Source organism: Oculina patagonica, chromosome 13 (assembly GCF_052425735.1).
Source record: "Oculina patagonica isolate OP01 chromosome 13, crgOcupat, whole genome shotgun sequence".
Taxonomy (NCBI): domain Eukaryota; kingdom Metazoa; phylum Cnidaria; class Anthozoa; order Scleractinia; family Oculinidae; genus Oculina; species Oculina patagonica.
The window spans coordinates 8,289,382-8,297,284 of NC_135770.1; positions in this window are offsets into that span (position 1 = coordinate 8,289,382).

Sequence of the window (7,903 nt, forward strand, 5' to 3'; positions counted from 1 at the left end):
ATAAAAGTGAGATCACTATTCGCTTAAGCAATTCAGATATGACTGGCAATGACAGTTTAATGCTAACTCAACGACAAATCAAAAAATTGAATAAGGCTAAGAAGTTAGGTGTTGGATCTGATTTAAACATCTCGAAGACACAAATTCGAAAGGTCATTAGGGTCGGTCATGGGGCACCGCGAATTGGTTTTCCAATGATTGGAATTAGTGCTCCAAAAACGAAAACAAGATCAAGAAGGTCAACAACTAACAAATCAACAACTGATAACACAACAAAGAAGGATGGGGGAAATATCAGACTACCAAGTAAGAAAGATGTATTAGCTTACACACCGACACCATTCATTGGTTCTTGGGATGAATATGATAAATTTCTCAGAACAGGTGGATTGTTGCTTCCAAAAAAAAAGATCTTAAAACCGAAAAGAAAGTAAGAAAGCCAACATTCCATAAGAATATACCAATGAGTAATTTTGATTTAATAAACTGGTGTTTATATTTGAATATACCGATAAAAGATGTACTAATGAGAGACGAGACTGTGCCACATAATCACAAATTAGGAATATTCATTTACAATCTCCAACCGTCATATCTGAGTGGTAGTCATTGGGTTGCTACGTATGTCAAAGATAAGGCAATCAATTATTTTGATAGTTTTGGTATGCCCCCATTTCAAGCCATAGTAGATCACGCAAAAAAGAAGAATTTAACATTGTTACATCAAAACAATCAGATCCAGAGCATAAAGACTACCACCTGCGGATACTTTTGTCTATACTTTCTCAACGAAATGAATAAGGGGAATTCGTATTATAATTTATTGGAAGTGTTTGACATATATGACACAATGAAGAATGAGAAATTCATTCAACATTATTTCAGAAATATATAACTCATATATATACAATGACTAAATCTTATTGTTTACGTGAAAAAATACAAACTAATTCAGTTCCTAGTTCTGAAAAATATGTGAGAACAAAAAACAATCGTTTAATGCTCAAATCGAAATGCGCTTCTTGTGGTATCACTAAAACTCGTTTTGTGAGTGAGAAAAAGGGGCGAGGAGTTGGTGAAACGATTAACAAAAAGGTCGGTCAAAAGGTTCCCGGTTTCCAACAGGCTCAAGACTTAGCATCGGCTATCATGGCAGTTACCGGAGGTGATAAAGATCTATTTAAAAAATATTGGCGCGGTGACTTTGCTAAAGGTATATTTAATAAAAAAAGCGGGATTCAGACATCTAATTTTTGGAAGCCCGCTGGAGCATATAAAAATGAAAATCTCGACCCAAAATGCAATTTCAGTGAGTATAAAAATGGAAAATGGATAAATCATTATTGCGATTAAATATCTAATCAATATATATATAATGTGCCAATCGTATTGTCTATCATGTAAAAAACAAACCAAATCATTAAACTCTAAAAAGGTAATAGCTAAAAATGGTCGGCTTATGGAAAAATCAGTTTGTCAAATATGCAGGAAGAATAAGAGTAAATTTATTAAAGGAGGTGCTATTTCAAAGCGTAAGCCCCCTTCTACTATTGAATATGACATGAGAGGTTCTGGCATTGATATTCAAAAACACTTATCAAAACTTGGAGAATTACATATGAGAACACCTACAGGAAAAAAGTACAATTATTGTGGACCTGGTACTAAATTAGAAGAAAGATTAGCTTCTAACGATCCTAAATATAAAAATCCAATAAACAATCTTGATAGCATATGTCAACAGCATGATATTGACTACAGTAATTCAAAATCACTAGCTGATAAACATAAGGCAGATGATCTTATGCTTAAGAGAATATCAAAAATACCATTTAAAGACCGTCCGTGGGGAACAACAGGGGTACAAGCTTTAATCGCTAGTAAAAGAAAAATCGGATTGGGTATAAAAAAAAGAAGCCAAAAAACGGAAAACGGCGTTGAGTAAAAATGATTGGTCTCAACAATTAGCCGATGAGTTACATAAACCAATCAGACGAAAATTTAAAACTAGAAGAGTAATATCAAATGGAATTGACGACATATGGTCTGCTGATTTAGTTTTTATGGATAAACTTTCAAAATGGAATAAAGGTTATAAATATCTATTGACTATAATTGACGTATTCAGTAAATTCGCTTGGGCTATACAATTGAAAGATAAGAAAGGTGCATCAATAACTAACGCTTTCAACAATATTGTCATTAATGACAAGCGTAAACCTGAATATCTCTGGGTCGATAAGGGATCTGAATTTTATAACAAAACATTCAAGGAATGGCTAAAGCAAAATGATATTAACATGTATTCTACTTTTAATGAAGGTAAAGCTGTTGTTATTGAGAGATTTAATAGAACTTTGAAAAATAAAATGTACAAACAGTTTACTATTCAAGGTAATACACAGTATCTTGAAATGCTACCAAAAATAGTAAAAGAATATAATAATACAAAACATAGCTCTATCAAAATGACACCCATAGAAGCTTCAAATAAAAAGAATGAAGGAACTGTTTACTTTAACCTATACGGCGATATGGAGTCATTATCAACTAAACCAAAATTTAAGGTTGGTGACAAGGTCCGAATATCAAAGTATAAACGAATTGTTTTCGATAAGGGTTATACACCGAATTGGAGTGAAGAAATGTTCGTAATTACTAAGATCCAACATACTAATCCCATTACATACAAATTGAAAGATCTCAATAATGAAGACATACAAGGAAGCTTTTATGAACCTGAATTATTAAAAGCAAAACAGGATGTATTCAGAATTGATAAAGTGATCCGTAGAGATTATAAGAAGAAACAAGCTTTAGTTAAGTGGAAAGGATACAGTGATGACTTCAACAGTTGGATTCCAATCAAGGATTTGAAAGATATATAAACAATTTTTAATTTTATTTATGGAGTATATGTTAAGAGTGCCTTAAAATCAATTATCAAGTATTACACATGCAAATAAAAATATTAAGTATAATATTTTTATAAATCAGTATTTGATTACAAAAAATATTTTAGGACATACATTCATTTTAAAAAAACATTGAATTTATCAACAACTAATTTTTCATCCAATTGATCTTCATTATAAAAAAAGGTATCAATATTTATAATACTACAGCCGTTATCAAAAAGCATTTCGACAATATCTAAATTAAACAAATTTGATATTACGTAATTAGTATCTTTATAATTATCAAAATATGCTTCAATATAATCAGCCCATGGGTTAGCACCACCATCCATAACAACTACACTCTTTGGCTGATTAAATACCATGTGCTTGAAATTAAATTCATCTTCTAAGATTTTAGCAATTATTTTAATATCATTCGATCTATCATTTTTATCCGAGGTTAAACCGATTATAAATCTTTTATCATTCATATATATATATTACAAAGAGATTTTATTTTTATATGGTTTTATGCGTTTTTTCCTTAATGATTTTAAATTATATTTTAAATTAGTATGAATATTACTGATATAACTTTTAGTAAAAAACGCATAAAACCATATAAAAATTTCTAAAGTATATATATATATATAAATGGTTGAAGTCCGGAGATATTTTACTGAAAGGGACAAAATGGATGCAAAAAGAAGATCGAAAAGAGTATATGCTTCTAAAAAGGAATGGTTTTGTGTCATTTGTAATAATTATAACTATAAACTAGCCGGTAAATGGAGACATCTTTTAACACAAAAGCATATTAATAACAGCATCATTTACAACAAAAAATCAGATTAAATGCACTTTATAAATGATATAAAAAATAATGTATAATAAATATTATAATGACATCAAATTACATCAAAAAAAAATTTGTTGATATGATGAATATTATAGAAAAACATTGCATTAAAGACAATATACATTTCTTACAATTAAGTGAAAAGGAACAATCAGATAGATTAGCTAACATTTGTACTGATCTCGGTATTATATCAAATATGATCCTACATAAAAACATGTTCAAAAATCTGATAAAAATACAAAAATATTATATTGAAAATATAATATAAGACGTTCAGTTTAAAAGCACTGTATATAAAATTTTGAAAAGAGTATAAGAGATTTTTTTATTTTGATTAAAGGGTTTAGCAAGGGTTGGTTTTTAAGGCTTGGTTTTTTCATTTTGGTTTTCAAACTTGATTCCATTTTGGTTTTCAGTTTGGCTTCGAGGTTTGGTTTCATTTTTGATTCTATTTTTGATTTCATTTTTGATTCCATTTTTGATTCCATGTTTGATTCTATTTTTTGTTCTGATATTTGTTCAGTTTTCGGATCTGAGATTTGATCAGTTTTCGGATCTGAGATTTGATTTCCATTTTTGTATCCAGCACTGGAGTAGTATAGTGATTGGGGTGTAAGAGATCCAAAAAAATATTTTTTTTGATCTCGTACCCCCAATCACTATACTACTGTTGTTTAATATTAAGGAAATATTGTCTATTCCAAAAGAAGTGTAACTTTGACACTTGCACACAGTAGAAACATTGCCATCCCTCTTTTTGACACGTGCGAAATTGCCAGTTGGCTGAAAGATGCGTGTCTGAATATTAAAACTTACAATAAACTTTTCATTATGAGTTGTACCCATGTTGACCATTTTCGAGTTGAAAGAACTTTTATTAGCCCATGTATAATTAAGAGGGGTGTGATAATTCATACAATAAACTCGTGGTCACATCTCTTTTAAAATTCTCTTTTTGCAGAAGTATTTGAGCTACACAACGCCCAAACTGGCCATTTTTGACGAGCCTGTGTATACTCTATGTAAAAGAAAATCTTTTTTTGCATATTGCCTACATTAAAACACGTGGTCTTCTCTTTTTACAAAAACCCAGCAAATCCTCTTTGTCGCAGAAATATCTTGAAAATTAGACAAGTGCTGTGCAACTGACAGTAATTTCACTTTGAACCAGTATGTTCGTGCTAATGTCGCTGACGGCTGATGAAAGTGTTGGTTTCATGTTAGATTTGAAACAAGGTGGCTTACATTAACAAATAGAGCTCGTTCTTACCCAAATGTCACCTGTTTCCAACTTACATACAAATCTGACGGTCCCATTGCTGAATAGCTGTTGTCAAACTGAAACTGAAATAACACTGTTTTCGGGGGTGGAAGAGGAATAACGGAATAAGAATAACGGCTATTTTTTAGCTGGAATAATGGCTTTATTTTTCTAGGAATAATGGAATAACGAGTTTTGGAGGGAATAATGGAATAATGGAATAACGATTTTATTTTAAAATAATAAATGATAGTACAATTGCGATGGATAGTACACCTTGATATGTGCCCGCTTGTGAAGTTGCATTTCATTTCAATTTCAAATGGTATGTAGTTAGTAAAATGTTGAGCCAGCCATATTTTGTTGCCTGATATATAATTGACTTTTAGGCGGATGTCCTGTTGACTGTTTGCGATGGATAAAAGACCGTATTAGCTAAGGATACCGTTAGTTTTAAAGTGATATTCTCAAGGAATGTAGAGTTATTAAGCTACGAAGTAGATTACCATTGTGATTAAACCGGAAGTGGGGTTTTCCGGTCCTAATTATTGGTGTTATTTTGTTGAAATTGCGGTTGCGATGAATCTTTTGGAAGTTGCGATGTATAGTACACCTATTTGTGTGTCTGCTTGTTTATTTCTGTTTAATTTCATTGCCGGTATAGGAAGTAATAACGTTCTAAAAATGGCACCTCGTTCGGTAAAAAGAGGCGTCCTCCATATTTTGTAAGCTGATATACATTGAGCATGTGTTGCGATCGGCGAGTGAAATATTGCGATGAATACAGCACCAAGTGAAATATCACTCCTGCAAAGAACCGCATTTTCCACCTAATTTACTCGAAGATATAACGCTTCAAACTTAGCAAACGTCGCACGCCGAACAAAACGTGACAAGAAAAGCTATTTTTAACAAAAGATGCAACATAAGCATTTTGTTTTCGTTCTAGCGCTTTCTTTGCTGTATCTGTGTTAGGCAAAAGCCTGTCAATACCTCACATATGGATTTTTTTAGAAATTAGACCGAAGAAGGGAAGTTTAGATGCAAAATGAAAAATCGGTAACCGGTAACTGAAAATGTGAAATCGGTAACCGGTAACCGGTAAGTCCCGGTAACCAGATTCCAACTGGTGTCTTTGACTGACAAGCTAACCTTGCACGACTTTGCCGGTGTTTATGGTCGAAGTGTTCGTCAGAATTCTGTTCGAAAAAAAACGAAGGAGGAGACATGCCATCTTCCCTACGAGGTGTCGTTCCGTCTTCAAGCTGAAAAATCGGGAACAGTAGTCCATACCCAGTCGATTGCCACCGATGGTGGAGGTGGCAGTGTAGAGGAAGGTGATGACAGGGATGATCTTCTAGGAGTGCGTCAAAGTTTAATAATGCCTTATAACGTGACTGTCTGTTTTCGAAAGGTGATGTAGTGGCTGTCAAGCATGCTAGAAAAAGGGAACAGTGGGGATACACGATGCAATAGTCTGACTCCAGATTTTCCTATAAAGAGAGAGGCTGATAAGGACGACTATTCAGCTTGAGAACCGTAAGATGCTTATACGGTAGGCGGCAACGACAGGAAATTAGTTACAAGTGCATGTGTTTTTATTGGTTTAATTTCTGACGATCAATGTTCAGATTTTGTCCTCGACTGTTGTTATGTTGTCTACCTCATTGTGGCCGAAATCGCCGGATTCGAAACTAATATAATAATAATAATAATAATAATAATAATAATAATAATAATTATAATAATAATAATAATAATAATAATAATAATAATAATAATAATAATAATAATAATAACAGTTCTTAGCACGCACTTTACATACGTCTCAGTGCGTTTACATTTGAAATTTAAAAGTAAAAATATAAAAACCCGATTTAAATTACAATGAGATAAAAATACACTAAGGATAACCTAATTTAATTACAATTGATAAAAAATAAAAATAAAAATGACAATAAAAACATGGCGAACTTGTTAAAAATATATCGACCTAAATAAATATGTCTTTAAAAGTGTTTTAAAAGTGGAGACTGAAGGGGCATTCTTTACTGTTGTTGGTAGTGTATTCCAAAGCCCCGGCGCAGCAATGGAAAAGGCCCGATCTCCGTATGTAGAGGTGGCCGATCTTGGAAATTTAAGCAATTAAACATTAACCTGTAGAGCGGAATCGTGTCTTTTTGATGTTCACAGCTAAGTTACACTGAAGAACGACGATTTATTGTTACCTAGTGGTTATAAATGGAACGCAGTCTTGCTTATATCCTAAAAAAATAACTAGAAAGCAGTTAAAGGTAGAAGTTTTCCATATAATCGAATAAAAGCTACTGTTTTTGATATTCTTGAGATTAAAATTAACATAATCCAGATACTGACTCCAAGAATACTGCAGACGACTGTCAGTTAAACGAAGGTAAGTTAAGCTTATTTTTGCGGAATAAATAGACTTTGTCGAACGGAATAATGATCTTTTCGTGCCTGGAATAATGGAATAACGGAAATTTTTGAGTCGGAATAATGGAATAATCAACATCACATTATTCCTCTTCCACCCCCGACTGTTTCGAGAAATGAAAAAAAAAATCAAGCTACAAAAGTGTTTATGGGTCGTAGTATTTCACCATTGGATCAAGAATGAATGAAAGTTGTTTCGATGAACCCCAACTCAAATTTTGTTCCCATCCTCACCCACCCCTCCCCCCCCCCGCCCTGTACCTCCACCTAAAGCCCCGGCTAAACCATTAAACATTTTCTTCCAATTGAGCATGTTTGACCGATAAGCCACATCTTTCAACATTCCGTTTAAATGGTTTTTATATCAAACGTTTTCATCCACATTTTGCATCACGAGCAAATGTTTGATAGTTTAGCCACGTCTGC